We start from the raw sequence: 15,403 nt of genomic DNA, 5'->3' as shown, positions 1-15,403 counted from the left end.
GTAGTGTTCTAACGCCCGTGTCTAGGGTGGCTCAACAGACGAGCTCTGTGTGCTTATGGAGCATCCATCTTGTTAAACTGAACCAATCAGTTTGCTTCCATGTTACCTTTTCATTTCTGCTAGGAGAACAAAACAATTATCCTTAAAGTGATTTGTAGAGTAAAAATGCTTTGAGTCAGTATTTTAATGAAAAGTACTATAGCCGTATTGCTGATAGAATTTTGGTAATGCTATGATGTCACTACTTTAGGGCCAGATCATGCCTGTCCCTAATGCAGCCATGCAGAGGAATAAGAAGGACTAAAACCCATTCCCCTGCACCTTGCTGCATCTGTCTCAGGAACATGAGGGAGCCGGGCACCTGGTTCTCCCTTTCAAGCAGGTGGGTGGGGGCAGGTGGAATGTGATAGGAGACAAGGCTCCACCTCCACCCTCCTAAAACAGACTGGCCAATGGAGTTGAGCCAATATGGAGGGGTGGGGGGAAATAAGCTCATAATCTATCCTTCCATAGGCTTTCTGCTCTCATATCCTGTGGTTTCCATGATATATATATTTATCTAACTAGGTGTTTATACCTTACCCATCACTGTAGTAGCTGAATGCTTCAGGCACTCTGATAATATGCCCAATTTTCAATAGGGAGGTCCTTTAAAAGGGAACAGTCATCTTTCTGTCTGAGCCTTTCACCACTAGGTCCTCTATTTTTCAGTGACCAATTCAAAACAGAGCTAGCAATTATTTTCCTATATATTTCCATAACTTTGAAATGTCATTTATTGAAATGTAGGCCATGGATTCTTTTCAAGCTTTTACAAACAAGCGTGTTCCCATGTGATGATGGCACTGATAAATCATTAGAATGCTACAAAAGAGCTTGGAATTGGCAAAAGTGTGGCGTGGCTTCATAGGAGTTAACTTGCACTCCTGAGAGGAACCAGACTGGCTTTTGCTTCTTTTTCTTACACACTATCAATGAAGTGTTTAATGAGTTACAATGGAAGGCAACTTTCCAATGGAATTTTTAACATAGTGGAAACAAATTACCTCTGAGATGGTTATCTTTTGGAATCATGATTAAAATGAAAACAAGACGACAGCAAACGTGTATTTATTAAGAGTACTAACTACCAGCTAGAAAAGACTGCCCTGATTTGAAGCAGATTAGGCTGTATGGCTTTTCTGTGATGGCAACATAAAACTCCAAAACATTGTGTGGCATAACTGTAGCAGAATGCTAGCAGAAGACATCACATCAAGCAGCTGTTGTTTGAACTGGATACTTCCACTCTGCAATTCTCTCAGCATTAGATTATTTCAATAAATCAAAACACAAACCATATGCTTGTTAGATCAGATTATATTTCCAGTTTTGGGCATAATATCTGGACAACAATTTTTAAATTCAAACATTGGCAAAGATACCATTTTATGCCATCAAGTTGGAGTGAAAGTCTAGAGGAGGCCTGATGGATGAGATAGTGTAGTAAAAAAGATAAGAGTGTACTCACTGGATGATAATAAATAGTGAACAGCAACCTCATTCACTGAGCACTGTCCAACCTGTGCACCCTATAAGTCAGAAGTACTCAGACAATAGTTGTTTGTGATCATATAATTAAAGACTATAGCCTTGATCCTCAGTAAGTTGGTCTAACTATTTGGGAATCAATACATCAATTTACATCAGTGGAGGGTCAGACCCATAATTGTATTTCATATGCAAAAGGGGACAGAGTTAAGGTTGTTTTGACACTCTTAACTTTAGCATTTCTTGACTTTTAAGTGCTTCACTTTACAACCTAGGCCTAGCTTTGAGCACTTGCCTTGAGGGGAGAACACAAGCAGCACCCAATCCTTGTGCATCTCATTCAAATGCCAGTCACATGCACCATCCCTGCATTTGGGGTTGTGTAGGGGCTGCTTCCTCGCTGTGCCCATAGGAGCATACATTGCCTCAGAGGCGGTGGGACATGGAAGGGAGGAGATGAGACCATTACTGTTTCCTTTCCATGAAGCTCTGCAAGGTTAGGTGACACATTGGAAGAGGAGGCAGACAAATCATCTAAGAATGGTATGAACTTCACAGACCATCTTCACACCAGGGAGCAATTGTTCTTCAGGGAGCCCTTCGACACATGGCCCCATTTCTTCCTCACCACCCTAAAAGAGGTCTGATTTATTGTTTTTCTCTGTCATATGTTTTCCCACCGATTCAGTTTTCTATGATGCTTAATATTTTTTAAACATTTGGATATTTGCCATTCTTTTATTTCTTTAAGGCATTTTATTGTAAACATACATTGCAGCCACTTAATTCTCACCTGATTTGCATATTCCTAAAGTGCTGTAGTAGATGGATGGCTTTATTTGCAGTAGAACCTGGAGAATTCCTACTTCAGCCATCCAAAGACAAGAGCCCTCTAAATGCTGCAAGTTTATTGAAGCTTGCCTAGCTCCTGATTTGCTTCCATATTTGTTAAAGTTCTTGCAATTTTTATTCTAAGAGTTCAAAGCTGTACTGAGTGCACAGATTACAATTCTCAGCCTGGTCAGGAAAGAAAAATCAAGCAGGAATTTCCCTAATTCAGTAGCAGTTCTACCAATCCTCTGACTCTTTTAGTCTATACACTATTTTGGAGTGACCCGGAGGATAAAAATAATACCTAATGCTCCACAGTCGTCCATATATATACATGGAGTTATCCCTGAACCATACCCAAGTTCAATTTTATCCCGTTCATCCTTTAATCCTCCTTAATGAGAAGAGAGAGGTCAACAGGAGTATAAACCTCCTTTCAGGCTTATTCCATTTATTGGGTCCAATAAATAGAACAGGATAGGGATGTTTGAAGAATTACTTTTTTGATAATCAAATAAATCACTATAAGTCTGAACTCTGCAGGCTTCCTTGAACTTTGCTAGTGACATATGCTTCTAAGCCTTAAAGGAGGTGGGTTTCTCTGTTAAGTGGTTTAATGTCTTCCCTCCTCTCCATCCCACTCTTATCCTTATTAGCTTTTTTGCACTACAGAGTAAGCTCATCGATTACAAGGGCTGGCACAAAGTGACTTAATGATGGGTCAGTCTTAATGAGAAAAGCGGCTGCTCTTGAAGTGGCGTGGCTCGGGCCTGCACCCCACTGAGACCTGGCATGTAGTGCTTAGCATCCTTTTAGAGAGCAGAGCCATGGAAAATCAGCAGTGAACAGCCTGGTGCCTCTGAGGAGAATGGACCATGTGCATGGTTATTTAGCACTGTAAAAGAGAGAGCATTTGCACAAATGAGAGTGAACATAAGGAGTCCTTCAGAGAAGAATGGGGCCTTGGCAAATTTATAGACTCCCCTGAAAGAAAGTGATTACAGATCATTATCCAATTGAGGCAGATTGATGGGTTGGGGTCAAAGTAATATTGCAGAGCTCACTAAAGGGACAATGCCTGTTTGTCAGTTATATCCAGGAAAAGAAAGAGAAGGGAAACTACCACACAGAGTGCAAAACCTTAAGCTTTTCCAGCCTCTATCAAAAAGATAGTTATTTATCTTTAGCCTTTGTGTTTTAAAACTAAAATTACAGAAGCAGTATCATTTGGCTAAAATTGGGCACTCAGTATTCTAAAGTAACTATACATTGCGCAAGTAATATACGCAAGAAGCTACGGTCATCAATACCACTGTTCTAAAAGCCCATGATGAGTGCTAATATTAGTAATTAATACATTAAACCTCTATTTAACAACAGCAACAATAATAATAATATAAAAGAAATCAAAACCATCTAGTTAAAAATATGAGCCTAACTTTCGGGTGAAAGAAGAATTGTTTTGCTAACAGCTACGGTTGAACAGATTTGAAACTCTGGAACATCTGGTCAAGCAAAAGTCAGCAACATGGACATTGTATAAAAGAAGAATAAATGTGTTTACATTTTTTTCTTTTGTATTGATTTTTACAGCGTTTAAGAGTGGTCCACATTCAAGAACTTTCCAAACAGCAACAGAAATAGTAACAGGATGGCCTGAAAAGCAGATCAGAGCATTATGGTGCATTTGCCTTCCATTTTACCATGTGATTTTGGAATCTAAAGAATCTGAGTGAATAAAAAAGAAATGTATTCATGAGAGAGCGGACATGTGCTTTACATTTTATTTATTTATTGACTCTTCTCTAGTGTTCATCAGTATAATATCAGAGAGCTACACAAACTTCAATGGATTTATCCTCAACACCCATGTGAGTGGGAAAGATGTATTGCCCCCTTTTTATAGAAAGGGTTTTGAGGTACAGAGAGATTAGCGGCCTAATCCAAAGCCAACTGAAGTCTATACTCCAACTGACTTCAACAGACTGGATCGGGCCTCCAGTGGCTTGCCCAAGGTCACACTGGAAGTCTGTGTCAGAGCCCAAATAGGACTCCAATCTCCAGCACATCAAACTAGAGCGCTAGTGAAAAGACTGTCCTTCCTCTCCTGCAGTGGTTTGACAATTCATATTAAGCCATCAATCCAGCAAACAATTATGCATGTGTTTAACTTTACTCATGTGAGTAGTCTCATTGAAATAATTGGGACTGCTTCCATGAATACTGATAACTATGTATGTACTTGTTTGCAAGATTGGGGCCTTAGAAAATAAACAAACTGATCTTCTGTAAACATGTTAGTTTACAGAAATATATATATGGGGGTTAGACTGGATGATCCTTGAGGCCCCTTCTAACAGCATGGTTCTGTGATTCTATGATATATATTTACATAACTCATGGAATCTCTTAAAATTGTAACAACAATAACAAAGTATAAATACCACTGGCTTCATAGAAATGCACTCATCTGCAATTGCAAAAGGCATTTAGAATATCAGTAGAGATCCAGAATTCTCACTCCAGTAGGGTATCTGTTCTGTTCAGTGCATACTTTTCTATTTTACTTTCATTTTGTAATCAGAATCATCTTGTGCACTATACAGCAGCATGTTTCACACACAGCTCTAAAAATGTATCTGAGTATCCCTGCTGCAGGGAAAAGGATGAATTAGAAGTTTTTATGTTTTCTTCAGTCAGCTCATTTCTATAATTCTGTGGAAAAAACACTTTTTAGTATTTTATAATTTTTTGAATTTTAGTAATCAATTTTAGAATGTTGCATCGGACGAAGTGGGTATTCACCCACGAAAGCTCATGCTCCAATACATTTGTTAGTCTATAAGGTGCCACAGGACCCTTTGCTGCTTTTAGTAATCAGATTGTCAATCTAACCTGTAATTTTGAATACAGTTCAGTTTTCTGTGTAATTGACAAAGACGTTCTCCTCATCACACCACTCAGTTCGTTTTATGTCACGTTGTCTTCAATGTGAAGCCTGGAAAGGACCAAAACAGCATTAATTTCCCAGAAATGACTTAGAGGAGCCAAGGAAATTTTAAAGGTAGGTACGCAATACCATTCAGCATAAAGCACCGAACACTACCTTGGAATTCAGTGGTATAAAGGGCATGTAGCTTGGCAGAGAGAGTAGAGTCAGTGATGATCTGCCTACATGGGCTTCTTTGCAGAACTGTAGTTTTAACTTACACATGTACTAACTGCACTATACCCTCTTGGCACTCTGCTTCTTTCCATCAGTGAAAGTGTGATATAGACCCTTTATATGCCTCATGCCTTCTCAGATCTTGCAGTAAAGACAACAATTGTCTCCCTTAGCTGAGAGAGGATACCATGCTCGGACAAAAGCACACTGCAATGAGATTTTCACCCCTTCACCTTTTTTCTGCTTTGACCTAACCCTGTTCTTTCTTCCTATTCTGAAATGGTCAAAGGTAGAATGAGCATATAGCTACTCTCTTATAAAAGTGCTATTTGCATGATTTCTAGCTGCCAGTCCTGCAGGAGATGCACATATGTGCAGCACTCCAAATGTTTTCAGAGTTAATCTGCTTTTTACTACCTGTAAGAATAACCTTGAGTACATATTGCACTGTCACAACATATTCTCTATGTGAATTGAAAAGTAAAACTGGTGCATAGAAAAAAAACTGCACATATTTTTAATGAGCAAATTCATAAACCATTTATTTGAGAACAGAGCAATTTTGGAGGATGATAGGACAACAGATGGTTGTTGGCAGGGCTGGCTCCAGGCACCAGCAAAGGAAGCAGGTGATTGGGGCGGCCAATGGCGAAGAGCTCTACCATGCCGCTTCTTTGGCAGCAATTCGGCAGCGGGTCCCTCAGTCCCTCTCAGAGCAAAGGATCCGCCGCCGAATTGCCACCGAAGAAGCAGCGCAGTAGAGCTGCCGCCAAAGTGCCGCCAATCACGGCTTTATCTCCCCCCACACACACACTTCGCTGCTTGGGATGGCAAAAAAGCTGGAGCTGGCCCTGGTTGTTGGGGTTTCTTTGAGGCAAGTGACAGAGATTCACAGATTCCAAGGCCAGAAGGGACCACTGTGGTCATCTACTCTAATTTCCTGTATAATACAGGCCAAAGAACTTCTCCAAAATAGTTTCTAGAACAGATCTCTTTTAGAAAAGCATCCAGTCTTGATTTTAAAATTGTCAGTGATGGAGAATCCACCATGACCATTGGTAAATAGTTCCAATGATTAATTAACCTCACTGTTAAAAATGTATGTCTTATTTCCAGTCATGTCTCCCACTGCCCCTTCCATAAATAAAAAGAAGATATTTGATCAATCATGTATTTAAAATATATTACACAAAAAGAATAACAAATATGAAATAGAAAAAGCCCCCAAACATGTCTACTGGAACAAGGGAGGGAAGGAGAATATTGCCACTTGAAGCAGACTCAGTGCTACCTTTACTTATTGTTGAAAGGTCTTATTGGTAAATCATGCATTCCAAGCTTCATACTAAGGAAGTAATGTATGAATTTATACTAATATACGTGATATATGTCATTGTCAAACTGACCCTATGGCTTGATCTTGCTCCCACTGAAGCCAGTGGGAATCTGGCCATTATTTTCAATGATTTCAAGGACTGGGCCCATGCCCAGGGCATTAGGAAATCATGAAATGCTGTGAATTGGATGGAAGCCAAACTAAGGCTAAATCTACACCACGAGCTAAGGATGTGATTTCCAGCCACATACACATACTAACACTAGTTCTCACCTGAGCTAAGGTAGCACAGGCAATGGCAGCAGATGCTAGCAGCCTTGAGTACATACCCAGCAGTGCCATCGCTGTCTGTGGTGCTGCAGCTACACTACTATTTTTAGCATGTTAGCTCAGATGACAGCTAGCACCAGTATGTCTGCGTGAGCTGGAAATCACAGCCCTTGCTTGAAGTTCAGACGTAGCCTAAAGGTTTTCCAATAAATAATTAGATTATGTGTTTCTAAAATTGTTTCTGCAACTGCCTTCTCAAGAGAGCTATAATAAAGCATTCAACTCACCAGCAAGTTTAGGCAAATGAGTCACTCAGAGGCCATGCCCTGAGAGCTTACTGACGTTTCCGGTGTAGATGTGGCAGAATACACCTGTTGGGCTTGTCCTCAAGAGCTCCACTGAAAAATAAAAGTTACAAGTTGCATTGTTCTTCCTGCAGGCAATTCAAATCTTTGCACTGGCAGCAGCACATAGAGCTGTTGAAATGGAATGTCATATTTAGAAGGAGATGGTTAAGCACAGGTTTTGTATTCAGAATGAGACTCCTCGCCCTTCCTCCCTTCTCTTCCTTCAGGCGTGTGGGGAATTTCAGATGTGGAGCAACACAACAAGGAGAAGGAGAGGAGGAGGGATAGCAGCATGAATCATCAATTTAAGTGGGAAGGTTTTTCATGTTTACTCCCTCTTCCAATCTCTGGGAGGACAGTGAATTAAATTGTCAAGTGACAACCCCTAACTTTTTGGATAATGGCATCTGCAGGCAAGAAGCACAAAGAAGACCATGAATCGGGCTTTTATGGGATCACATCAAAATGTGTTAGTACAGAAAACTGGATGTAGTGAGGCTTAATTTATTAAGCTCTTCAGAGGACTGAGGCCCAGATGACGATGTCAGAACCGCATGGTGGATCTTGGAAATATTTATAAACTTAAGGCCACTTTACTATATCTCAGCTCTTGCTGCTGTGATGGTCCTCCAAGTTATGAGGCTGATGGGATCCACCTCTCCTGCTGGTTTGGAAGAGTCCTCAAAAGTTGTAGAAAAATCTGTGCAAGCCTCTCATAGCCTTAAAATAGATGTGCTTATGAAGCTTCTAATATTAAGCTACCAGCGGCAGCCTTCCCACGACAGACTCTTGGCTTGTATTTGAGATACGTGACATTTTTCTAAATTCTGACAGGGATAATCCATCACGTAACAATCTTTTGGATTGTGCTTTGAGGCTGTGCTCTTTTAGCACAAATGTAAATGTACTTCAAATTATGATGTTTCTCATTAGGAAGATAATCAGTGTACTTTCAAGGGAAAATATTACTAGAGAACCCATTGTGTTCTAGTGGTCAAGTACCAGGAATAAACAAAAGACATAGATCCAGCCTTGAGGCACAGGTACAGAAAGAGGTAACAATTGCCTGAACCGTTATCTACTCTGCAGTTATGTTCAAGAAGTGTGGGTCTTCAAATTCTGTACCACTTTCAGATCTACACAGCTGATGTGCTTTTATGTAACAGCTGATTGTGGCAGCATTCATGCCATGAACAGGTTCCATTAAAGTTTTGGTAGAGTAATATCTACACACACACACACACACCCTGGTACAAGACACTACAGAACAGTGGTAGCTGCTTTATAGCAGGGGTTCTCAAACTGGGGGTCATGACCCCTTAGGGGTCATGAAATTATTATGTGGGGGGTCGCCAGTTGTCAGCCTCCACCCCCAAACTCCACTTCGCCTCCAGAATTTATAATTCTTCTTCTTCTTCTTATTCACTCCCTGTGGAGCATAAGGCGCCAACCACTCTCCTCCATTTATTTTGTTCTTGAGCGAGACAGCAGATTTCATCCCACTTCATTCCCATACCTTTCATTTCCTCTTCAATGGTCCTTCGCCACATCCCCAATGGTCTACCTCTCCTCCTTCTTCCTTGTGGTGTCCATCTTAGGGCAATACGAGGGTGTCTGTCAGCATCCATTCTCAACACATGCCCCAGCCACCTCCATCTTCGTTGTTTGGCTTCGTCCACTATATTGTTGATGCCCGTTAATCGGCTCACTTCAACATTGGTGATACGCTGCGGCCAATGTATGTTAAGAATTCACCTAAGACACCTTCCTTCAAAGCCCCAAAGCCGACATTCTATCTTCTTGTTGGTCCTCCATGTTTCCGCCGCATAGAGCAACATAGAGCAGACGTTCGACCTGTAGATCTCTACCTTGGTTTTCATTTGCAAGACGGTTGACCTCCAAATATTCTGAAGTCTATAGAATGCATTTGCTGCAAGACCGATTCTGGTAGATATCTCCTTCTGAATATTACCATCAGCTGATATGTAACTACCAAGGTATTTGAAGTCGTTCACCTCCTCCAATTCTACGTCACATAACACTGTCTTCATCGAGCTTGCTGTTTTTACTTTCATTATTTTGCTCTTACCAGCATAGATATTAAGTCCTACGCACCTTGCTACTCTACCTACTCTATCAGTCTTCTCTTGGAGGTCCGTCTGAGAGCTTGAAATCAGGGCGATGTCATCCGCAAAGTCACAGTCTTCAATATGACCAGAGGGTCCCCATGCGATCCCTCTTGGCTTATCTTCAGTGGCTTTCCGCATCACCCAATCTATGACCACAAGAAATAGAATGGGCGAAATAACGCACCCTTGTCTAACTCCCATTCTCACATGGAACCACTCGCTCTGCTGTCCTTCATGGCGAACACAACACTTATTGCCGGCATACATATCTTTGAAGATGTTAATCACTTTCGAAGGGAATCCATATATTTTTAAGATATTCCAGAGAGATGGATGGTGGACACTATCAAATGCCTTCTCGAAATCGAGATAATTAATGAACAGTGGCGAGTTCCATTCAAGAGATTGTTCCATTATCGTACGTAGTACAAATATCTGATCAACACATCCTCTCCCACTCCTAAATCCTGTTTGTTCTTCCCTCAGGATCTCTTCTACTGCTTGTCTTTTTCTCTGTAACAGAACTCTGCAGAAAACCTTCCCGAGCACTGATAGCAAGTTTATACCTCTCCAATTACCCCACAAAGACAAATCACCCTTCTTTGGTAATTTCACGATGATACCTTTCTTCCATGCTTCAGGTACCTTCTCTTCTTCCCACACCTTGTTGAATAGCTCCTTTAGAATCCCGGCACTCGTATTCAGGTCGGCGTTTAGCATTTCTGCGGTTATTCTATCTTCACCTGGTGCCCTGTTTGCTTTTGTCTGTCTAATAACCTCTTCTATCTCTTGCTCTATGATAGGCCCACATTCTACCTCCATCTGAAAACTCGTTTCCTCTATTTCAACTACCTCTTCAGGATTTGATCTATTTACACTATCTTGCTGGTCTCTACATATGCCTTCTCGACGTTGTCACAAAAAGTGTTTATATTACCAGTTCGCAAGTCATTTAGAAGTTGAAACTTTTTCGAGAGCTCCAATATGAACTGTGCCTTTACCGGCGGTTCTTCCAACTTCCTTGAGTCGAAAATTTGTTGCCCATAAACTTTCTTTGTCTTTCTCAGTTTTATCTGAAGCTTGCTCAGTACAAGATGATGGTCACCACCTACATCTGCACTTCTTGATACTCTAGTATCCAGCAGTGACCCTCTCCACTTCCGATTGATTGCAATGTGATCAATTTGGTTCCTGGTTTTCCCATCCGGTGATATCCACGTCAGCTTGTGTATTGTCTTATGTTGGATGATTTTTCCACCTATCACCAGTCCATTCTCAAGACATAAGTCTACTAATCGTTGACCGTTGTCATTTCTCTCTCCAACTCCTTCCCGCCCCATGCATGCTTCATACCCGGCATTGCTGGAACCGACTTTAGCACTGAAGTCGCCCATCAAAATCAGGATGTCATGGCATGGGATCTTAAGTATCTCTTCCTGAAGTCTGATATAGAACAAGTCTTTTTCCTCCTCCTCAGCTTGTTCAGTAGGTGCATAACATTGGATGATGGTAGTCTTCGCATATCTGGAGAAGAATCTCGCTCTTATTATTCTGGAGGTAACAGGACTCCATCCTAACAAACTCTTTCTCGTCTCTTTGTCAACAATGATGCCCACCTCTTCATGGTGATGTCCATCTATGCGTCCTGAATAAAAAATTGTCTCACCAGAGTCCAGTATTAACATACCAGTGTCCGTCCACCTCATCTCACTGATCCCAAGAATGTTAATGCCATATTTTCTCATTTCCTTTGTTACTGATGCTGTTCTCCCTGTTTCATACATTGTTCAAATGTTCCATACCGCTATCTTTATTTATTTTTTGGGTTTGACCAGAGACTCCATTGAAACAGGGACTTCCTTTTGGCTTTGATCCCCATTTGTCATATTTGGCATTACTGCCTGAATCTCCGGCTGGCTACCCACAATTTTATGAATTTCTGAAGATTTGGTTGACGTTTCTGTAGCGCTTGTTTTTTACGTGGTGGGTTGCCAGCCCAACGCACAACCCTCCTCCTTTCGCATCTTGGGCTTGGGACCAAGCAACGGCGGAGTTAGAATTTATAATAGTATTAAAAAAGTGGTTTTAATTTATAAGGGGAGGGGGTCGCACTCAGATTCTTGCTGTGTGAAAGGGGTCACCAATACAAAAGATTGAGAACCACTGTTTTATAGAGACGTTTCAAGACCAATTTTCAAACCCACTACCAAAGTTCCCCAAAAGAAACAAAAGTTTCCTCAAATTTTGCATGCCACATCTGATCTGAGGATAGATGTTGCCTGCAAATTTTTCTAATAGCTAAAGCGTTTTAAAGTTATGGCATTTTGAAAATATAGCTTTGGTTCACTTCTTTGTAATTATTCTCTCTCTTCTTTTTTGGCTCATCTTATTGGCAAAATGACTTGGACTAGAAACGCCAATGTATTTGCATTTTAAGATATGCTGAAATGAAGTGGTTTTAAATATTTCTGGGAGGGTTAGTGGGTCAGGGGATGTTTATGAGGATATAAAGAGGAGGTGTTAAATGTATAAATAGCAACTCTTAGAGTATAAATATTGATAAATCTAAACTCATTGCTTCCTCGTGCTGAATTTAGCGGAGGGGCAAAGTAGAAAACCAGTGGCAATCTGGTTGGGTCATAGTGCAGGTGAGCATCGAGGCAACATACCAGGAGGGTTATGGACTGGGAGTAGTGGATTGGGGAGCACACAAAGGGGCAGCAAAGAGCCATGCTTGCTGATCTTGGAATGGAAAGGAATTCCTCTGGGCGAAGTGGAAGGATGGATCCTAAGGGGTAGGCTCAAGACATTATCAAGACGGAAATAAAGGCACATATAGAGGACCCTATACATTTAGCCAGACAGAAGGCGTGCTGGGAACAGGGGGCAGGGAGGGACAAATTATGATTTATCTGCTCAGACATAACTAACCAACACAGCTTGAACAACAAACACCAACAATTCACCAGAATAGTATCAAAAGGTGGGAAGCTGCAAATTAGGCAGATATGGCAAGGGCAGACGATCATAGGGAATATAATTAAGCATTATTTAATTAATTCCTGCCCTTCCGTACAGAAAATGATGGTAACTGAATTGACTTTAATGAGCTTGTCAGGAGCACAACAGAGGAGAGAATCTGGCCCATAGTCACCTACACTCTATTTTCATTTGAGCAATTTACTAGTAATTCAAACAGCTGATGGTGAATCTAAAATGCTGGCTACTTGGATAATTCTTTTTTAAGGGACCATTTTTAGCTATATTATTGTAATGTTAATTATTCAAAAACATCCACCATTTTAAATAATGAGTGCCTATATTTTGTACTTTAATCCCCATCTCTGGGAAATATACTTCGATACACTCTAAGCCTTTGAGTGGAAAATAAGTTGTACACAAGAAAGCCAGACTTGGACATGCCTGGTAGTTTAATTAGGACCTTACGTCAAAGCCATCCTGCTATAGGGAGACAACTGGGCTGCAGCCTGTGACACTGCCATAGCCCTAGCTCTGTTTTTCTAGCCTTAAGCAATGCTGATCCTGGGCATTTTGACCCTGGCTAATTGCAAACTGTTTCCTGTGAAGGCAAGAAGCTACTTCCACCCAATGCTGCACTTTAAAGCTTCTCAACTCTGGTTGATAATTAAACATTACAGCACAAAATTATTTTGATATGTTACAAGAAGGCTGGTCTGGATGTTGCATTTGTCATTTTGTCAAATGTTCATAGGCAGAGACGCTGGATCACCTTTCAGAAGACAAGAAAGGTGATAAACACGCTAACTTGAAAGGCGAAGTGTCAGGACACTAATGAAATCTCGATTAACTATATAGCAAGGAGGACTTCAGTTTAAGATCTTCTCTGAAAGAAAGATATATCTATCAGCCTATACAATGATCAGTGATAAGGAATTGGGTGGCAGTATATACTTATCCTGGGAGCAAAATTATATTAATTATAAGGAATCATTTGCTAATAATTATACGCTTACAAATTAATTTTGATATACATAAAATAAACTAAAAACTATTTCTTCTGGTGAAAAATCTCAACATCTAGCATTATAAAAAAATGTTGCACAGACAGGAGGATTTTTTTGAGGGAGGGTTAGCGCTTAAAATCTGTGAGAGTAATAACATATCTTTAATATCCTAAAAGAAATGTCAACTAAATCATTCACCAAATTATATCGACCATAAAGGCTTCACTGGGCCATTTTATTAGTTGATTAGATAAAATTAAATTTTAAAAAGAGGCCTTAAATGAATTATAACCAGCTTGTGGAATAACAAATATATTGTGTACGAGAAAATTAGCTCCATCTGACATGCACAGCCACCATATGTAAAATGCCCATTATTTGTCCTGTCCCTTTGAAAATCATTTTATTGGAATGTATTAGTTAAACTAAAACACATGACCCTCCTTCTTGTGACATGAAAGAAACCACTGAAGAGAACTTTTTTTCTCCCCCCGCCCTGCTCCTCCCCCTGACTCATGTGAACTTTCTGGGAAAAAGCAGCTTCAAGGATTTTTATCAGTGTCTGTGTAATGACAAGTGCATCACATGCATCCTGAGCCATTAGCTGCCTAGATCTGAAAGAATTTGGTCAACATTTAGGAATTCACTTAATGAAAGGCTGGCCTATTAAAACTCTGCTAGCTTTGGAAGTTGATTGAGCCTTTTCCCCCCCAACTTCCTGCATCATTGTAAATGATGCTATGCAGTGCCCTCATGTGATACAGCCGACAACAAGCTAGCATTGTAACACCAAAACATCCAAGCACCAGGTGATACATTTCTACTCTTAGCCAGGTTACAGTTAGCTTCTTGCTCTGAGCTCTGCTACACAGCACACAGCTCATAAGCTCCCACTTGAGGTCTGCTTTTTAAAAATGGACATGCTTTCTATTTGTTATTTTTAATAGATAAAAGGCCAGCACTTACATTCAAGCACCCGCATAATGCCTTAAATAAAAAACTAGGAGTTAATGGACCACATTTCCTCGGTTACATCTAAGTAACTTCATTAAAATCAACTGAGAGCAGAATTAGGCCCATTAACTTTTAGTTTTTAATTTGTAGATGAAGCATGATTTATTTTAATGACTCAACAATCCTGAGCTGCTTGTATTACGGACCAGTATGAAGTAGACTGTGATAGCATTGGACTCTGTGTTATGTAGGCACTGATGCTTTATGACACCTGTTGATTAATGTCAAAGATTATTTCCTCAAAGCCTGCCTCTAATGAATACAAAGCACTACAGCGTTAGAGATAAAGTAGCTAAAGAAGTGGGGGCGCATCAGAAGGGGAGTCAGTGGCTGATATAATGCCTGATCTCAATGGGACTCCTAAATAAATGGGTCAAAATCCCTTTTACATCATGAGACCGATGTGATGACTGATATGTTTTTCAGGCTTTTAGAAAATGGATTTCCTATTGAAGTGACTTCATTTTTTTCTTTATTATTTCAGTGAGTTTAATCCTAAATAAAATGCCAGACTGATGGCTCTGGAAGTTGGAATCCTCAATAATGCTCTGATCCTGCTTGTATCGAAGTCAGTGGCTGAGCTCCCATCCATGAGAACAGGCTCAAGCTATATATACACACAGGATGTGTAGAGCACAGGCAGTAACAGTGCAAGTAATTATTTCACTTCTAAGGCTTGGGAAGAGGTCTTTGTCACATGTGCTTGGCACAGCAGCCCTAAATGAGACAGCTGATGAATAGTTTATGAAATTACATTTATGAAATTAAATTTAATTTGAGAATAAAACTACAGA

This window comes from Mauremys reevesii, linkage group 2, assembly GCF_016161935.1.
Source record: "Mauremys reevesii isolate NIE-2019 linkage group 2, ASM1616193v1, whole genome shotgun sequence".
Classification (NCBI taxonomy): domain Eukaryota; kingdom Metazoa; phylum Chordata; order Testudines; family Geoemydidae; genus Mauremys; species Mauremys reevesii.
The sequence above is the reverse complement of the archived record's forward strand: the minus strand, read 5'-3'. Positions refer to the sequence as shown.